Source organism: Stegostoma tigrinum, chromosome 7 (genome assembly GCF_030684315.1).
Source record: "Stegostoma tigrinum isolate sSteTig4 chromosome 7, sSteTig4.hap1, whole genome shotgun sequence".
Taxonomy (NCBI): Eukaryota; Metazoa; Chordata; class Chondrichthyes; order Orectolobiformes; family Stegostomatidae; genus Stegostoma; species Stegostoma tigrinum.
In genome coordinates, this window is record NC_081360.1 from 89,785,816 (window position 1) to 89,805,912 (window position 20,097).

Below are 20,097 nucleotides of genomic sequence, written 5' to 3' on the forward strand. Positions count from 1 at the left end.
CTGTCCCGCAGGCCTGACCAGTCGCCCTCCACCGACACACTCATCCGCCTAGCTGAACTCGTCCTCACCCTCAAAAACTTCTCTTTTGACTCCTCCCACTTCCTACAGACTAAGGGGGTGGCCATGGGCACCCGCAGGGCCCCAGCTATGCCTGCCTCTTTGTAGGTTACGTGGAACAGTCCCTCTTCCGCACCTACACAGGCCCCAAACCCCACCTCTTCCTCCGGTACATTGATGACTGTATCGGCGCCGCCTCTTGCTCCCCAGAGGAGCTCGAACAGTTCGTCCACTTCACCAACACCTTCCACCCCAACCTTCAGTTCACCTGGGCCATCTCCAGCACATCCCTCACCTTCCTGGACACCTCAGCCTCCATCTCAGGCAACCAGCTTGTAACTGATGTCCATTTCAAGCCCACCGACTCCCACAGCTACCTAGAATACACCTCCTCCCACCCACCCTCCTGCAAAAATTCCATTCCCTATTCCCAATTCCTCCGCCTCCGCCGCATCTGCTCCCACGATAAGACATTCCACTCCCGCACATCCCAGATGTCCAAGTTCTTCAAGGAACGCAACTTTCCCCCCACAGTGATCGAGAACGCCCTTGACCGCGTCTCCCGTATTTCCCGCAACACATCCCTCACACCCCGCCCCCGCCACAACCGCCCTAAGAGGATCCCCCTCGTTCTCACACACCACCCTACCAACCTCCGGACACAACGCAGCATCCTCTGACACTTCTGCCATTTACATTCCGACCCCACCACCCAAGACATTTTTCCATCCCCACCCCTATCTGCTTTCCGGAGAGACCACTCTCTCCGTGACTCCCTTGTTCGCTCCACACTGCCCTCCAACCCCACCACACCCGGCACCTTCCCCTGCAACCGCAGGAAATGCTACACTTGCCCCCACACCACCTCCCTCACCCCTATCCCAGGCCCCAAGATGACATTCCACATTAAGCAGAGGTTCACCTGCACATCTGCCAATGTGGTATACTGCATCCACTGTACCCGGTGTGGCTTCCTCTACATTGGGGAAACCAAGCGGAGGCTTGGAGACCGCTTTGCAGAACACCTCCGCTCAGTTCGCAACAAACAACTGCACCTCCCAGTCGCAAACCATTTCCACTCCCCCTCCCATTCTCTAGATGACATGTCCATCATGGGCCTCCTGCACTGCCACAATGATGCCACCCGAAGGTTGCAGGAAGAACAACTCATATTCCGCCTGGGAACCCTGCAGCCTAACGGTATCAATGTGGACTTCACCAGTTTCAAAATCTCCCCTTCCCCTACTACATCCCTAAACCAGCCCAGTTCGTCCCCTCCCCCCACTGCACCACACAACCAGCCCAGCTCGTCCCCCCCACCCACTGCATCCCAAAACCAGTCCAACCTGTCTCTGCCTCCCTAACCGGTTCTTCCTCTCACCCATCCCTTCCTCCCACCCCAAGCCGCACCTCCATCTACCTACTAACCTCATCCCACCTCCTTGACCTGTCCGTCTTCCCTGGACTGACCTATCCCCTCCCTACCTCCCCACCTATACTCTCTCCACCTATCTTCTTTACTCTCCATCTTCGGTCCGCCTCCCCCTCTCTCCCTATTTATTCCAGTTCCCTCTCCCCATCCCCCTCTCTGAAGAAGGGTCCAGGCCCGAAACGTCAGCTTTTGTGCTCCTGAGATGCTGCTTGGCCTGCTGTGTTCATCCAGCCTCACATTTTATTATCTTGGAATTACCCAACTTACAACCGAATTGGGAGCATACAGTTGAGATAGGACACCACGGAGGAAATCAGGGAGGAACCACAATTTTCACAAAGATTTAAACACCAAGTGCATCTAATTAAATACCATTTAGTTTATAATATTGCTAGTTTGAACCAGCTTATTTTAAGGCTTAGAACAATCCTTATTGCCCCATAAAATGAACTGATAATTGGGGCTGTCAAGCCATCCAATAATCAGTAGTTACTCTGCCGTGTTAAGGACTGAAAGGTGATAGGCAAATTGCACTGCACCATCCTTGGAAAATAGAAACAGGAGTAGGCCAATCAGTCCCTCAAATTTGTAGCTCAGGTTGTGGATATAGTTGCTGGCTTGCTCAGCAAGCTAGCTGGTTATCATACAAATGTTTCATTACCATGTTGGGAGTCATCATCAGTGTGGTCTGCAATGAAGTGACAGTTTGGTATTTATATGATCCAGTCTGTTAAGTTGGGTTCCGTCACATTTCCAATTCTGTTTTGAATGGATTTGTATATGGAATCCAATTCCATATGTTTGTCGATTGCATTACAGGGTGAAAACCAGGCATCTAGGAATTCCTGTGCAAGTCTGTGGTTGGCTTAAGCTAGGATGGTCATGTTATCCCACTTAAATTGATGGCCTTCATTATTCGAGTGTACTGAGGTCAGGGAAAGTTGAGGGGGTTTGTTCTGGTCAATAACATTGGAAATCAATTAAAAACTTCAGTTCCAGATTCTGATGGTTTATAGAGATACATGTATGCTGGCTGGTGTTCATGTATCCTGATGACTAGTTTCCTTCCGCTCTGGCCAATGCAATATTCGTTGCAGTCATTGCAAGTATTTTGTAAACTACGTTGGTCTTGCAGGTCATGGGTATGGGATCTTTGGTCCTTCTGAATGTTTGTCATAGTATGGCTGTAGTTTACTAGCCTACCATGATTCCTAGTGAAAAGGTCAATATACTCTTCTGAAGGTGTGATGCCCAAATCTGCTCTCAGTACCCTAAATGGGGTCTAAGCAGGGTTTTGCACAACTGCAATATAACTTCTGCAACCTCGTACTCCGTTTCTCTAGATAAAAAGGCCAGCATTCCAATAGCTTTGATTATTTTTGGCATCTTGCATTAAAGCAGATTTTTTTTTCACAAATGGTACACACATCGAAAGCCAGGTTAATTATACAATTTGAAGTGTATACAAGGTGGGAGGCGATTGTCACTGGATAATTTTATGAACATAGTATTATTCGTTTTATAGCATAGTGGCAATATTCCTACCTCTGGGCCAAAAGATCTGGGTTCAAGTCCCACCTGCTTCAAGAAAAAAAAAGTCTCTGTCTTAACATGGGCAGCACAGTGGCTCAGTGGTGAGCACTGCTGCCTCACAGCGCCAGGGACCCAGGTTCAATTCCACCCTTGGGCAACTGCCTGTGTGGAGTTTGCGCAGTGGGCGTGGGTTTCATCCAGGTACTCTCTCAATCCAAAGATCTGCAGGTTCGGTGGATTGGCCATGCTAAATTCCCCCTAGCATTCAGGGATGTGTAGCTTAGGTGGGCTATAAGGGAATGGGTCTGGGTGGGATGTATCAAGCATCAGTGTAGACATGTAGGGCTGAAGGGCCTGTTTCCACACTGTAGGGATTCTAATTCTATATGTCTGAGAATAATTAAAAAGGTGGTTTCTGTGGCCCAGTGGTAGTTCTCTTCCAACAGGCCAGAGTGCCCAGGTTCAAGACCCACCTGGCAGGGAGATGCCTGTAAGCTTGGATTCAAATCCCAGACCAAGGTTAGATGGCCAGAGGGATGTCATAACATGTCCAAACAGATTGCTAAGAAAATATTTATAGTCATTGCTTGAGACCTGCAATCACAAGGAGCGGAGTGCATCGTCACATTTTAATTTAAAATTTAATTGAAAGTTTTGTTCTTACGGACGCCCTTAAGTTACTTTCAATTTGTTAACTAGATTTTCTCAATTATGTTACAAAAGGTTATAAAGAGACATTGCTGGTTCATTGGTTTAGAGTATGATTCTTGCTGTTGGAGCTTTTTTAGCACAGTGGTAGTATCATTACTTCTAAGCCAAAAGGTCCAGAATCAAGTCCCATCTGCTCTGGAGGTGTCGTAACATATCTAAACAGATTGATTAAAATAGCTGAGATAACGTGAACTGCAGATGCTGGAGAATCCAAGATAACAGTGTGAAGCTGGATGAACACAGCAGGCCAAGCAGCATCTCAGGAGCACAAAAGCTGACATTTCGGGCCTAGACCCTTCATCAGAGCCTTTGCAGGTCTGGGAGAGGGAGGCTCTGAGCTGGGGCAGGCTGGATTGCAGGGCCTGGAGATGCCGGCGCATGGCTGCAAGTGTCTGTTTCAGGGCTTGCAGGGAGAAACGTTGTTGAAGGGTCTCAGTGTTCTGGATGGAGAGGTGGTCATGGTTGGGACCAAATTGGGAAGGCTTGAATGTAGACTGTCGTCCATCGGGAATGATCCAGTTCTGTAGGCAGGTGCTGAGGAAGGTGATGTGGCTGTGGTACCTGGTTTGCTACAGGACACGGTCAAGCAGTTTCAAGGCCTAAGATATTACAAGAGAGTTGCAGGGGAGAGAGATTCCCTGAGGTTGGTGCGGAGGGAGGAGGGTAACTTCTTCAGGTTAGGCATCCCTGGAAGAGGCTTCGCAGTGAGCTTAAAATTGCGATCAGAGATAATGTGAACTGCAGATGCTAGAGAATCCAAGATAACAAAGTGTGGAGCTAGATGAACACAGCAGGCCAAGCAGCATCTCAGGAGCACAAAAGCTGACGGTCTGATGAAGGGTCTAGGCCCGAAACATCAGCTTTTGTGCTCCCGAGATGCTGCTTGGCCTGGAGTGTTCATCCAGCTTCACACTTGTTATCTTGATTAAAATAGCTGCCATTTTTGCCTTGTAAGTGTAGTATTCTTACATCTGAGCCAGAAGGCCAGAGTTCAAGTTCCACTCACTTCAGAAGTACACTAACATGGTCATGCGGGAGATCTTAAAACCCATAAAAGGTAGGCAAATCCCCAAGATCCGATTAGGCATTTCCCAGAATTTTGTCGGAAGCTAGGGAAAAGATTGCTTGGCCCCTGCTGAGATATTTGTGTCACTGACAGCCACAGGTGAAGTGCCGGAAGACTGGAGGGTGGCAAATGCGGTGCCATTAATTAACAAAGGCTGTGCGGAAAAACCAGAAAACTAAAATTCAGTGAGCCTTACATGAGTGGTGGCTAAGTTGTTGGAGGCAATTCTGAGGGACAGTGTTCACATGCACTTGGAAAGCAAGGACTGATTACAGATAGTGAATGTGGCTTCGTATGGGAAAAATCATGCCTCACTAACACGATTGAGTTTTTGAAGAGGTGACAAATAAGACTAATGAAGGCAGAGCGGCAAACACAGTCTACATGGACTTCAGCAAAGCATTTGACAGGATTCTGCAATGGTAAACAAGTTAGTACGGTTAGATCATATGAGATCAGATGAGCTAGCAAAATGGATATAAAATTAGCTTGTATGTTGGAGGCAGTGCTAGATCTAATCTTGGGGTATGAAGCCAATCAAATGGTTTAAGTTTCAGTGACCAGCATTTTGGCAATAATGTAAATTACAGAGTTACGGTCAAAGTCATTCTAGTAAGGGATAAGGATATAGAAGCTACATGTCTAAATTGGGGGTGGGTGAATTTCCAGACCAGACAGGATCTGGCATAGACTGACTACAGCTACTGCAGGTGAGTCTACATTTGGAAAGTGGGAGTCTTTTAAAAACAATATAGTGAGAATTCAGGGCGGGCAGGTTCTAAGGGGTTTGGGCAAATGCAGCAAGTCCAGGAAACCATGGATGTCGAGGGTTTGATAAAGATTAAAAAAAGGGGAAGTGCATGGCAGGTACAGCACATTTTTTAAAAAAGCCATTCAAAAGTATAGTGTGGGGAGTTGCTTAGAAAAGAAATGAAGGCAGCAAAGACATACCATGAAATACCTTTGGCAGATAGGATTAAGGAAAACCTTAAGGCATTTTCTAAGAAGAGATAGTAAGATGATCAGAAGGGAAGAAGTGGGGTCTATTAGAAATTAACGAAAACAGCTTGGGCATGGAGCCAAGGGACATAGTCATTTAAGATCTCACCTATTTCTCACCTGTATTCACAGAGGAGAAAGGCACTGATGCCAGGGATTTCAGGAGGTATGGTGAAGTTCTAGAACATAAGATAAATAAGAAGATATTAGATTTTTAAGTGGGCATAAAGATGCATAAATCCCCAAAGTCTGACAAGATATATCCCAGTTGTCATGGGAAACGAGAGGAGATTGCTGTGGCCCTGTTGAAGAATTTAATGCTTTGTTACCACTGGCATGACAAATTACTTAAGAGCTAATCTGCTTCTTTTGGTCAAGAATGGCAGTAGGGGCTGGCCAGTGAATAACAGACCAATTAGTCTGACATCAGTGACAGGGAATTGTTGAAAAAATTTTGAGGACAGAGTTAATCAACACTTGGATAGGCAGGAATAGATCAGGAATAGTCAGCAAAGATTTGTTGGAGGGAAATCCTGAGAGGCTAATTCAATGAGTTTTTTTTAAAAAAGATCACCTATTCTATTGATAAGGATAATGCAGTTGATGTGGCTTACATGAAATTCATTAAGGCCTTTGACATGGAAAACTGGTCCATAAGTTGAAAGCTCGTGGGAGCCAAGGCATGTTAGTAAACAGGATCCAAAATTGGCTTGCAATTAGAGCATAAGCATGATCAAAGGATGTGTGTGTCTGGAAGCCTGTGACCAACTGTGCACCACAAGAATTGGTGCTCGTCCCCTTGCTGCTTGTCATGTACATTACCGAGAGTGATGCAAATGTAGAAGGCACAATTAGTAAGCTTAGAGAGGACACAGAAATTGGTGGTGGTCACGAGGATGGTGGTTTCAGGCTACAGTGAGACATTAATTAGCTTGTAAATTGGGTACAGCAATGGCAGATGGAATTTAAATATTAATAAGTGCAAGGTGATGCATTTTGGGAAGTCTAGTAAGGGTGGGGTATACACAATGAATGGCAGATCCGTAGGGCGTAACTGAGGAATAAAAACACCTTGGTGTACTAGTTCATGGATCTCTGAAGGTGGCAGTACATGTGGATAGGATGGTGACGGTGGCATTTCAGATGTCTGCCTTCATTAATGTCATTAGGGTGTGGAATGTAGGGAGGAAAGAAGTCCTGTTACAACTTAAAAAAACACTGCTTTGCAGAACACCTATACTCGGTTCTCAATAAACAACGGCACCTCCCAGCTGCGAACCATTTCAACTCCCTCTCCCATTCCTCAGGCGACATGTCCATCCTGGGCCTCCTGCAGTGCCACGATGCCACCCAAAGGTTGCAGGAACAGCAACTCATTCCGCTTGGGAACCCTGCAGCCCAATAGTATCAATGGGGATTTCACAAGCTTCAAAATCTCCCCTCTCCCAAAACCATCCCAGCTCATCCCCACCGGCATAACCTGTTCTTCCTCTCATCTATCCCCTCCTCCAACCTCAAGCCGCACCCCCATTTCCTACCTACTAACCTTATCCGACCCACTTGACCCGTCCGCCCTCCCTGGGCTGACCTATCCCCTCCCTACCTCCCAACCTACACCCACCTTTACTGGCTCCAACCCCACCTCCTTGACCTGTCTTCTCTCCACCTATCTTCTCCTCTATCCATCTTCGATCCACCTCCGCCTCTCTCCCTATTTCAGAACCCCCTTCCCCTCCCCCATTTCTGAAGAAGGGTCTAGGCCCGAAATGTCAGCCTTCCTGCTCCTATGCTGCTGCTTGGCCTACTATGTTCATCCAGCTCCACACCTTTATCTCAGATTCTCCAGCATCTGCAGTTCCTATTATCTTTAATACATTATTTTGGCCATTGATGGAATACTATGTGCAGTTCTGTTCACCACACTGTTGGAAGGACGTTATTGCACTAAACAGGATGCTCCCTGGAATAAAAAAAAATCTCAGTTATGAGGACAAACTGGATAGGCTGTGTTTGTTTGCCTTGGAACAAAGAAGGGATCTGACCGAGGTACAGAAAATTATGAGAAGCACAGACAGAGTAAATCACGAGATCCTTTCCCTTGGCCTACACACTTTTGACCAGACAGCACAAGTTAAAGGTGAGGAGTAAGTGTTTAGAGGAGATCGAAGAAGGAAACCTTTCACCAGAGGCTGGTAGAAATATGGAATGCTGCCTTAGGTAGAGGTAGGTACTCTTGCAACATTTAAGGAGTGTCTGGATGAGTGCTTAAAATGCCAAGGCGAGCAGACTCTGAACCAAGTGCAGGAAAATGGGACTAGCGTAGTTTGTTGTCTGTTGGTCAGCATACTCATGGTGGCTGAAGTACCTCAGTAATGTACATGACAACAGAACAGGTTGAAGTAAAATATCTATGGTTCTCAGTTTGGGTCAGAGAGAATGATGACCCAGGGAAGGTATCTTAAAGCACAAAAATGCACAAGCAAACACCAGACAATAACACAAGACGATGAATAAAAAAAGACTAAGAATGAAATCACATGAAAGTTGAGAGTTAAGTGGTCGTTGACTTACTACTGTTTAGCAACATGTTTCAACTAGTGATTTTGTACAGGATTAAGAAATTTATCAGAAGGAGGAAAGAACAAGTTTAATGGCAAAGGAGAGTGAGCTGACTGTGAATAAGGTTAGAGAATATCTACTTTCTATTAATCTCTAGTTTTTAGTTCATAATGGAGAAACATGGTAATCAAAGTAATTAAAGCTACTAAAAGTATAGGGTATGGCCAGGCAGCTCAGTCAAGAGTCATTGCCCTGGAAGAGCCAAAGTACAGGAAGTGTCACTGATGCACAAGCTTCAGCTCCAGAGCTCGGGCAGTGTTTAGAGTCACTGGCATGCATAGGTAAAGAGGGGACTGTGTACACACAGCACATTCTAGAAAATGTGATCACACCTAAAGTTAAAGCAAGGAAGCAAATAAGGAATGGGAGACTGCCAAGCAGTCCAAGAGAAACAACCATGTAATGTAGGCACCCACCCCACCACCACCAAGGTCCCGTTCGCTAGCTTGATTTCTGCTCTGGAATCAATGATGATGATGAATCCTCAAAGGAGCGCAGCAAAATTTAGTCCATGTAGCACAGATGGCCCAGACGTACAGGAGAGGAGGGATAAAACTGGGGGGGCAATACAAATGGGGGAGTCTTTAGAGTAATAGGAATGTGGCCATAAACATGACATCAGGATGATTTGTTATCTTGTTGATACCACTGTCAGGGATGTCACTGAATGGTTGAATATTCTCCTGGAGAGGTTGAACAGCCAGAGGCAGAAAAGGAGATTTGTTCCAGCAATTGGAATTTAGGCAACTAGGTAGAAAATTAGCCAATTTCAAAAGTAGCAATCTTCAAATTACTCCTAGGGCCACATACTAGTGAGTACAGAAATAATGAAAGCTGGATAGGCGAATGCCTGGCTGGACAGGAGGTGCAAGAGCGTTTGTTTTAGATTTCTTGGACACCAGAACTAGGTCTGGGAAAATGGCATTTGTACAAGCTGGAGAGTTGCATCTGAAAATACTTGGGAGTGAATTCCTTCTAAGGTATGTTGTGAGGACTGTTGGAGGGTTTAAACTAAGTCTGCGAGGGTGGGAACAAATACAGAATGTTATAAAGTAATACCAGGGTGCATAAAATGCTGAGAGAGCCAGAGAGCAGTAAGAGAGAGAATACTAAGTTAATAGGTGGAATAAGGCAAAAAGTAACCAAGTCTAAGTTAGGTTACAATGCAAAAATGTTAATGCATGGAGCATAGCAAATACGTGTTGGGAGTTACCGACACAGATTTCCTTGTGGCATAATGGAAACCTGGCTTGAGGCTGGGCAGATCCAGGCATTAAAATATTCCTAGTCACGAGGTGTTTTTGGTTAAGGAAAGCATTATTGTACTGAAAAACATCATGTTTCAGATGACTCAGGAATAGAATCAATTTGGCTAGAGGTAAAGAACAACAGTGGCATTCCATTGCTCAGTGTAATATACAGGCCACTAGCTAGCGGGAAGGATATAGATGAGCAAAACTGCAAGGAAATTTCAGAGGCATAAACATCAGAGTTGCTACAATGGGGTACTGTATTTCCTCAGAATATCAGCATCCCAACTGATTATGTAAGGTGCAATGTACACACACACACACACACACACACACACACACACACACACACACACACACACACTCAACATGATGATGATTGATCAAGCATTTGAATGCTATGTACCCCTTCTTTTACCCTGTACGCCACTGGTATATCTTTATTTTAAATATTTTCAAAAACTGAGCCTCCATAGTCTCTGCTACAGAAGGAGGTTCACAACTCCGAATTAAAACAAATCTCGTCAGCTCAGATCAAAGTGCAACCTGTCTTATTTTTAAATTGTGCCCTCTGGTTCTAGAGTTCCCAAGCGGGGGAACATAATATTAGCATCTACCTTGTCTATCACTAAGTATTTTGAAAATTTCAATGAGGCGCTTTGAAACGCTGAAAATACAGTTTGCCAATTTCTTCATATGACAGTACCACCACCTTTGGAACAAGTCTGGTGTGTCTTTGTTGCTACTCCCTCTATGACAATAATCTCTCTCCTGAGAGGAGATCAAAACTGCACATAGTACTCCAACAGTGGTCTAACGAGGCTGCTAGACAACTGAAGCAAGACTACATTACTTACATTTCTGACAAAGGGTCCCGATCCGTAAAGTCAACTTCCCTGCTCCTCTAACGCTGCCTGCCCTGCTGTGCTCCTCCAGTTCCACTCTGTTATCTCTACCTTACTTCTGTAGTCTTGGGATAAAGGCTAAAATTCCCTTAGTCCTCCTAACAGCTTGTTGCACCTGCACATTAGCCTTCAGTGGCTTATCAACAAGGTACCTAGGTATCTTTCTACATTTATAGTTTCCAAAGCTTACCATTTAAGAAAGGTGTGCATAAAAGATAAGAAAAAAGAGAGAGAGTGGCGTTTTTGATTGAGGAAAGCATTGCAATACTGAAAAGCATGATATTTCAAATGATTCAGGGATAGAATCAATTTGGTTAGAGGTAAGGAACATGAGTGGAATTATATTGCTCAGTATACTATACACTCCATTAGTTAGCAGGAAGGATATGGAGGAACAAATCTGCAAGGAAATTTCAGACGGATGTAAACACCACAGTTGCTACAATGGGGGACTTTAGTTACTCAGACTATCAGCATCCTAATTGATTATGTAAGGTGCAATGAGAGAAAGGCACTCTCAGATGGTGTTCAGGAGAATTGCCTACAGTAAAATGTGACCAGTCCAACAAAAGGGAAGGTACTAGCATACTTGGTTCTTAGGAATGAGGTGGGACAAGTAGATCAAATGACAGGAGTGTTTAGGAAACTGTCATAAGGTTTAGGCTGAAGATTTGAAGTGATATTGGTTAATCCAGAGTAAGAATAACAACAGGCAGACAAACTTAAATGGGGGCAAGAACAAAGCTGGGCTGGATAGACCAGTTTGGAGAGAGCCAGTCATAGAGGCAGTTGCAGCACTGCCAGCGACTGAGGACCCAGAGTGGTCTTTGGCAGGCAGACAGCCACAAGGCGGTTTGTGTCTTTGGGCAGAACCCCGGAAGTCAGCAGCATCATGGAAGTGCCCGGGGGGCAGGGGCGGGGGCGGGCGGTTGGGGGGGGGGGGGGGGGGTCAGAGTCATCAGAGCAGGGGTCTGGTGGCCTTTGGCAAGGCTGGTGAGCTCAGATGGCAGCGAGACAGCAGCAGAGGCAGGGGAAATCAAGATATCAAGCCCAGTGTGAGGGAGTGATCAAGCCCTCTTTAGGAAAGCGCAGCTGCGGTTAATTTTCAAATTAAACTATTTCTTACAGACTACTTTATACTGAAAAACCAGTAATATTGAACTTTTAACTTATTTCTGTATTTTTCTACATTTTACCCACGCTTTTGTACATAGGTACCTTTTATCTAAGAGGACTCCTTCATCCCTGCACTTCACTACCCACAACAACAAAACCTAATTCTAATACTAATATGAAAGTTTGATGCAAAACAATAGCAAAACCAAAAAATGGGTGGCCTTCAAACAGTTCAGGCAGTCAAGGTCTACTCCCTGAAAGGTGACACATAGAACTCAAACAACTGCACAGCTTCCTTATTAATAAAGGAGACAAATTAAGTTAAGTAGAAAATGCGTGCTTGTAACAAAGATTAGGTATATTCAGAACCAAGCCGAATACCAGAGGTTCAGAAGGGAGTCAAAAACACAAGTACGAGAAGCAAAGAGGAAGAAAGACAGACAAACTAACAGAAAAGGATTTCCTAAAATCTTCTAAAAACAGTGAGTATGTTGCATTTCTCATTATCACCAAGGCAGATATTGCACCCAGGCTACTAAGGAGAAAACTCAGTCACTAGAATAGAACATAGAACAGTACAGCACAGAACAGGCCCTTCAGCCCACAATGTTGTGCCGACCATTGATCCTCATGGATGCACCCTCAAATTTCTGTGACCATATGCATGTCCAGCAGTCTCTTAAATGACCCCAATGACCTTGCTTCCACAACTGCTGCTGGCAACGCATTCCATGCTCTCACAACTCTCTGCGTAAAGAACCTGCCTCTGACATCCCCTCGATACTTTCCACCAACCAGCTTAAAACTATGACCCCTCGTGCTAGCCATTTCAGCCCTGGGAAATAGTCTCTGGCTATCAACTCTATCCATGCCTCTCATTATCTTGTATACCTCAATTAGGTCCCCTCTCCTCCTCCTTTTCTCCAATGAAAAGAGACCGAGCTCAGTCAACCTCTCTTCATAAGATAAGCCCTCCAGTCCAGGCAGCATCCTGGTAAACCTCCTCTGAACCCTCTCCAAAGCATCCACATCTTTCCTATAATAGGGCGCCCAGAACTGGACGCAGTATTCCAAGTGCGGTCTAACCAAAGTTTTATAGAGCTGCAACAAGATCTCACGACTCTTAAACTCAATCCCCCTGTTAATGAAAGCCAAAACACCATATGCTTTCTTAACAACCCTGTCCACTTGGGTGGCCATTTTAAGGGATCTATGTATCTGCACACCAAGATCCCTCTGTTCCTCCACGCTGCCAAGAATCCTATCCTTAATCCTGTACTCAGCTTTCAAATTCAACCTTCCAAAATGCATCACCTCGCATTTATCCAGGTTGAACTCCATCTGCCACCTCTCAGCCCATCTCTGCATCCTGTCAATGTCCCGCTGCAGCCTACAACAGCCCTCTACACTGTCAACGACACCTCCGACCTTTGTGTCGTCTGCAAACTTGCTGACCCATCCTTCAATTCCCTCGTCCAAGTCATTAATAAAAATTACAAACAGTAGAGGCCCAAGGACAGAGCCCTGTGGAACCCCACTCACCACTCACTTCCAGGCAGAATATTTTCCTTCTACTACCACTCGCTGTCTTCTGTTGGCCAGCCAATTCTGTATCCAAGCAGCTAAGTTCCCCTGTATCCCATTCCTCCTGACCTTCTGAATGAGCCTTCCATGGGGAACCTTATCAAATGCCTTACTGAAGTCCATATACACCACATCCACAGCTCGACCCTCATCAACCTTTCTAGTCACATCCTCAAAAAACTCGATAAGGTTTGTAAGGCATGACCTACCCCTCACAAAGCCGTGTTGACTGTATTTGATCAAGCCATGCTCTTCCAGATGGTCATAAATCTTATCCCTCAGAATCCTTTCTAACACCTTGCAGACGACAGACGTGAGACTTACCGGTCTATAATTGCCGGGGATTTCCCTATTTCCTTTCTTGAAGAGAGGAATTACATTTGCCTCTCTCCAGTCCTCAGGTACGACTCCAGTGGAGAGCGAGGATGCAAAGATCTTCGCAAGTGGCGAAGCAATTGCATTTCTCGCTTCCCAAAGCAGCCGAGGACAAATCTGATCCGGGCCTGGCGACTTGTCAATCTTAATGTTTGACAAAATTTTCAGTCCATCAGCTTCCTCTATCTCTATCCATTCCAGCATGCACACCTGCTCTTCAAAGGTTTCATTCACTACACAGTTCGTTTCTTTCGTAAAGACAGAAGCAAAAAACTCATTTAGGGCTTCCCCTACCTCCTCAGGCTCCACACACAAGTTCCCTATGCTATCCCTGATAGTTTAAATAGTTTAAAAAGGATAAGCTGTCAGTACTTAAAAGTTGATAAGATGCCGGATCTGGATGAGATGCATCCAGGAAGGAATTGAGGATGGAGACTGCATAAGTATTGGCAATGATCTTTCAATCCTCCCTAGAGTCAGGTTGGTGCCAGAGAATTGCGTGTATTACACCTTTGTTCAAAAACCATTGTAAAGATGGGCTCAGCAATTACAGACCAGTCAGATTATCTTCACTGGTTGGTAAACATCTACAAAAAATTACTTGGCAAACTTGCAACAGTCACAAAAATGTGGATCAATTCAGAACAGTCTGCATGGATTTGTTAAGGGGAAATCATGTCTAACCAACTTCGAGATTTTTGAAGAGTTGATGAGGGGAATACTATTGATGTGGTTTACATGGAGAGGACAGCACAGCACCTCAAAAAGGAACTTTGGTGGAGTGGACACATATAGATGGCAGATCAAGTTTAATTCAGAGAACTGTAAGGTTCACTTTGGTTCAAACAACATGGAGACACTGTAAAATAAAGGGTTCTATTGTAAAGAGTGCACAGGAATACAGTGTGGTCATGTGAACACAAGCTGTAAAAAAGGACATTCCAAACAGATCCACAGAGATTCCAGGCCTGACAGATAAATTGGTCAAACTAAATTAAACAGCAACATTAAGCCTCAGAGAATAGTGGGAACCAAAATCAAAGAGGTTACAAAGGTTCAAGGGGAACCAGTTACAATCAGCCCAAGGGCTGTGCTTTGGAGACAACTCAATCAGGTATTCTGGCATCTTGACTGCCTGAATGTGCATTTTACAACTCCCAACATGGCAAATGATAGCATTAGCATACTCCACTGGATGATCTGAACCCAGTGCATGACTTCATTGGCCAAAAGGTCATCGGACATTTTGGAAGTCTGGTATGAGAGAGACAAAAAGACACACACCTGGAAACCAGACCATCAGGAAAGATTCGCAGAAACAGACTGCATGGCAACTCAAAACAACCCAGGGGAAGATCCGCCCTGGCCTGTGGGACCCAACTTGAAAGAGAACCAACCCTGCACTGGAGAGGAAGGCAATGCCAATGGCCCAACTCAAACGTGGATCATTACTGGTAATATCCTCTCAGATGGAGACAGCTAGCTAAAGTAAATATTGTGGAAATTTGAGAAATGTTCAGAATGTTTTAATTAGGAATATTTTTGTTAATAAAGTGAACAATAAACTGAATTTTGTGTTCCTTTGTCTGCCTCACTGATTGGACAGCTTTGGTCGAGAGTTTTTTGTCCATCATTTGGTCAAAGTGCCCGTAAGCAGGCACAATTGAGTCCTGGATGTATATGTGCTGATGTAATTTAAAGAGAGACAAAGAGAAAGGGCGCCCAAAATAAAGCATACAGAATTCTTGGATAAATAAAAAGGCATAAAAAGGTACACAAGGAGGGAGATTATGAAGAGCATAAGACACTGATTAGACCTCAGTATCATGCACAGTTGCGGTGTCCCATTAAAGGGAGGACAGGACCCCACTGGGCCAAGTGCAGGAGACGTTCATAAGAACACATCCAGGATGGGACACTTGAACTGAGGAAAGTTTGGAGAAATTGGGGTTGTTTCCTTGGAGACAGGCTGAAAATCACGATGGCTCCCGACAGAGTAAATGGAGAGGAAATATTCCTGCTTGTAAACAGACTGAACACCAGAATGCAGTTTTGAAAGTGTTTTGCAAATGAAGTAAATATGAAGCAAGAAAAAAAACTTCATTCATGGCTAATAGTTAAGAGTTTTGAATACACTGCTGACATCTTCAATTGGAGGCATTTAAGAGGCTATTGGATGATTATTTAAACAGAAACAATGCGTAGTGTTACAGGGAAAAGGCAAGAAATTGGTACTGAGTTAAAACCCACACAGCCAGAGCACTGAAGTGCCCTCGGAAAGGGAGCAAACATCATCTGCCTGTATGCTTGGAGCCTTACATGACTAGTGGGCTGCAGCAAGGGATACAGTGCATTATCACTCTTTGGAGTGCAATTTTACTTGAATAATTTTTCAATTCAGAATTGTGCTTTTATTATTTGTGTACATTCCAAGAGCAGTTAATTACAACACATCCTCAATATCCATGGGGAATTAGGATACAGACTCCGCTTGGCCAACAAAAACAGCTCCTAAGCAAATCTCCTGCACACTGCATAAGACTGCAAGATCAGGCCAGACAAGTCAGATTTTAAAAAACGGTCCTGGGTCGGCCTTGCGAGTACACGGATCTACAGGTAGCAAGTCTGTGGATAGCACAGATGAAGTCTAGTTAACTAAATTAATTATTTTAGTTTGACCATAGATGGGGGATAGATCAGAAATGGGGAAGGGGATTCTGAAATAAACAGGGAGAGGGGCGGAGGTGGATCGAAGATGGATAGAGAAGATAGGTGGAGAGAAGACAGACAGGTCAAGGAGGTGGGGTTGGAGCCAGTAAAGGTGAGTGTAGGTGGGGAGGTGGGGAGGTAGGGAGGGCAGACAGGTCAAGTGGGTCAGATAAGGTTAGTAGGTAGGAAATGGGGGTGCAGCTTGAGGTTGGAGGGGGGGGATAGGTGAGACCGATAACTAAAATGAAAATCACACTTAGTTAGTTGATGAAAGGATGCCCAAATGTTAAGCTAAGAATTTTATTCTATTAAAATACTAAAAACTGATTAAAACCTACCTTCATAGACAATTTATACTTGAAACACAAAACAGAACCTGTTTTTTTTTAGTACAACCAAAAACAGATCTCAGCTATTCTTTCCGCCATCCTAAGCGGACATGCAATTTTCCCAGAACCAGATCAAACACATTCTTCACTTTCGAGGAGTTCTTAAGTTCTTTCAATTCTTCCACTTAGGAATTTTTAACCTCAGACCTGTATTTACAGTGATGGCTTTTCCTCATCCGAGATTCTGTCCCAGGTCAATCTTCGAGAACTATTTAACTCTTCACGAATGTTTTCAGTCACAGTTCTTTTCAATCCAAACTAGAGTTCCTACCCATTTTTTGCATGGTACATCAGTGTCTTGCTGCCTCAGTTCCTCTCCCTTTACTAGACATTGTCAATCTTAGACAGCGTTCACATCACTTTCCAAATGATTTTTATAACTGCAGAAAAAACACATTCAATATACTTTTGAATAAAATAACTCTAAAATGAATTATTTCCACTTTTGAGTGTTCACAGAGCTCAAGTGGTCAAAGGAAATGGTTATCTATACTGAAATGAAGTACTTCCTTATTGCAAGATTCTCCTCAACCACAATGAGATAACCACGCGATTATGATTTTCAAGAAAAGGTACTTTCTAGACAGTGAACCAATTACAAAAACAATCCCATTGAAGCATATAAAATGTGAGGCTGGATGAACACAGCAGGCCAAGCAGCATCTCAGGAGCACAAAAGCTGATGTTTCGGGCCTAGACCCTTCATCAGAGAGGTCTCTGATGAAGGGTCTAGGCCCGAAACGTCAGCTTTTGTGCTCCTGAGATGCTGCTTGGCCTGCTGTGTTCATCCAGCCTCACATTTTATTATCTTGGAATCTCCAGCATCTGCAGTTCCCATCACCATTGAAGCATATAATCAGACTGGTTCCCTCAGAGCATTTACATTGATCCTAATTTTAAACCGATTTGTTACTTTATGCAAAAATATATTCAACTTGGATGTTGAGCAAAAAAATCGGATTAAAGAAATCTGCCTTTACACCACCACAAATAGTACAGCTCTTAAACATGACAGAAACATCGCAGTTCCCACTATCTCTGAATCACAAACGTATCACTTCCTTTTGCAATAACAACTGAAAGACAATGAAAAACATTAAAGTTGGAAACAGAATTTATCCAATATGACTTCTTTTGCTGAAGAAACTGCAAGTAAGGAACTGACATATCAAAAGGAGGTGCAAACATGGAGCCATGCCTAGCTCCATATACCCCATTATGCTGTACACCACAAGTAAAATTAAACAAATTAAACAAAATCATCACATAATCCATTTTGGGCATTGCTTCAAGAAGAAAAGTTTTACTAGCCCAAAATATTTAGAGATTAAAACAGTCCTAGTCAGATTGCTAATTAATGTTTTGCTTTTAAAGAGGGGGAACAGATAGCAATATAAAAGGCACTCAGGGAAGCTCATGATGCTCGTGTCTTTGCCTCTGAACCAGAGGTCCAGGTCGGGCAAATATGGTGCATTGGTATAATCAAAATTCCAATGAGATAAACACCAAAAGAACTGCAGATGTTGTAAATCCGGAATGGTTTTGTGGAAGAGTCACTGGACCTAGAACATTAATTATGATTTTTCCTCACAGATGCTGCCAGACTTAAGCTTTTCCAGCAACTTCTGTTATAGTTCAATTGAAATCCGTTGAGTTAGTACCTCAGGTTTTTGAGAAGTCATGTTGATGTTAAAATTTACATACAAATGTCAAAATTTTTCAAAGATGTTCTTGGAACTTTTAATTAAGAGGCCTGTTTGTTTGTAGATTCCCAAATAAAGAATGATTTGGAATGTTGACAGATGTTGAAACATTGAGAATACAGATGGATTTGTCATTTCTAATCTGACACATCTAGAGTCCTCTTGAACTAAAGACGGTCTCAAGCATGAGCTACAGTTTTTCAAAACAGTTCTGCAAGTTGACAGAACTTTGTGTGCCAGCATAAAAATGCTAAATAGACAAAATTCACCTGGTTTGCCTTCAATCATCTCGATATTCATGTGGTATAACAGAATTGCGACTAATCTCGGCAATCAATTTATATAATGAGTTACCTGCTTTGCTTCTGTAAAATTTGTGAAAATAGTTCACAATTCAAATTTTAGAATATAATTGTCAGTGTTAGGGCTCTCTCTTTTAGGGTGTAAGTTATCATGTTAAATATAGACTGAACAGAACCTCAAAAGAAACCAATAAGAAATGCTGAGGCAAAAGCAATTCAAAATGTATCCTGGATAGTGCTGTAGAATACAGAGACCTAGGGGTCCAGGTACATCATTTTTTGAAATTTGCGTCACTGGTGGACAGGGTCCTTAAGGCTGCATTTAGCACACATGCCCACAGTATTTAGACCTTTGAGTATAGGAGTTAGGGGTTCGTGTTAAGTTGTACAGTACATTGGTGATGCTTCTTCTGGAATACTGTGCGCAATTCTGGGTCACCCTGTTATTAGACGGATATTAAACTGGCTGAACAGCAGCAGACAGAGTTGCAGTGGAAGGGAGTTTCTCAAAATGGAGAACTGAGACCAGTGGTGTTCCACAGGGATCCGTGTCAGGACCACTGTTGTTTGTGATATACATAAGTGATCTGGAGGAAGGTATAGGTGGTCTGATTAGCAAGACTGCAGATGACATGAAGATTGGTGGAGTAGCAGACAGCGAAGGGGACTGTCAGAGAATGCAGCAAAATATAGACAGATTGGAGAGTTGGGCGGAGAAATGGTAGATGGAGTTCAATCTAGGAAAATGCAAGGTGATGCATTTTGGAAGATCCATTTCAGAAGATCCATTTCAAGAGCAAACTATGCGGTAAATGGAAAAGCCCTGGGGAAAACTGATGCACAGAGATCTGGGTGTTCAGGTCCACTGTACCCTGAAGGTGGCAACGCAGGTAGATAGAATGGTCAAGGCGGCATACAGCATGCTTTCATTCATCGGACTGGGTATTGAGTACAAGAGTTGGCAGGTCATGTTACAGTTGTATAGGACTTTGGTTTGACCATATTTTGGAATACCACATTCAGTTCTGGTCACATTACCAAAAGGATGTGCATGTTTTGTACAGGCTGCAGAGGAGGTTCACCAGGATGTTGCCTGGTAATGGGGCAGGCACTAGCTATGAAGAGAGGTTGAGTAGATTAGGATTATTTACATTAGAAAGATGGAGGTTGAGGGGGTACCTGATTGAGGTCTACAAAATCATGAGAGGTATAGGCAGGGTGGATAGCAAGAAGCTTTTACCCAGAATGGGGGACTCAATTACTAGGGTCATGATTTCAAGGTAGGAGGGGAAAAGTTTAAGGGAGATATGTGTGGAAAGTTCTTTACGCAGAGGGTGGGGGGTGCCT

The 20,097-nt window shown here is 43.9% G+C and overlaps 1 protein-coding gene across 5 annotated transcripts in view; it reads right to left on the minus strand.

The window, feature by feature from the left end:
• Positions 1–20,097, minus strand: part of ptpn4a (protein tyrosine phosphatase non-receptor type 4a) — a 307,008-nt gene that overhangs the window by 226,494 nt on the left and 60,417 nt on the right. The window contains exon 1 of one of the 5 annotated variants that reach the window (XM_048534275.2): positions 5,919–5,977. The exons of the other annotated variants lie outside the window; for them this stretch is intronic. The gene's annotated coding sequence lies outside the window, so the exon portion shown is untranslated. Of the gene's footprint in view, positions 1–5,918; positions 5,978–20,097 lie in introns of those variants that run through there. 5 annotated transcript variants of the gene reach the window in all.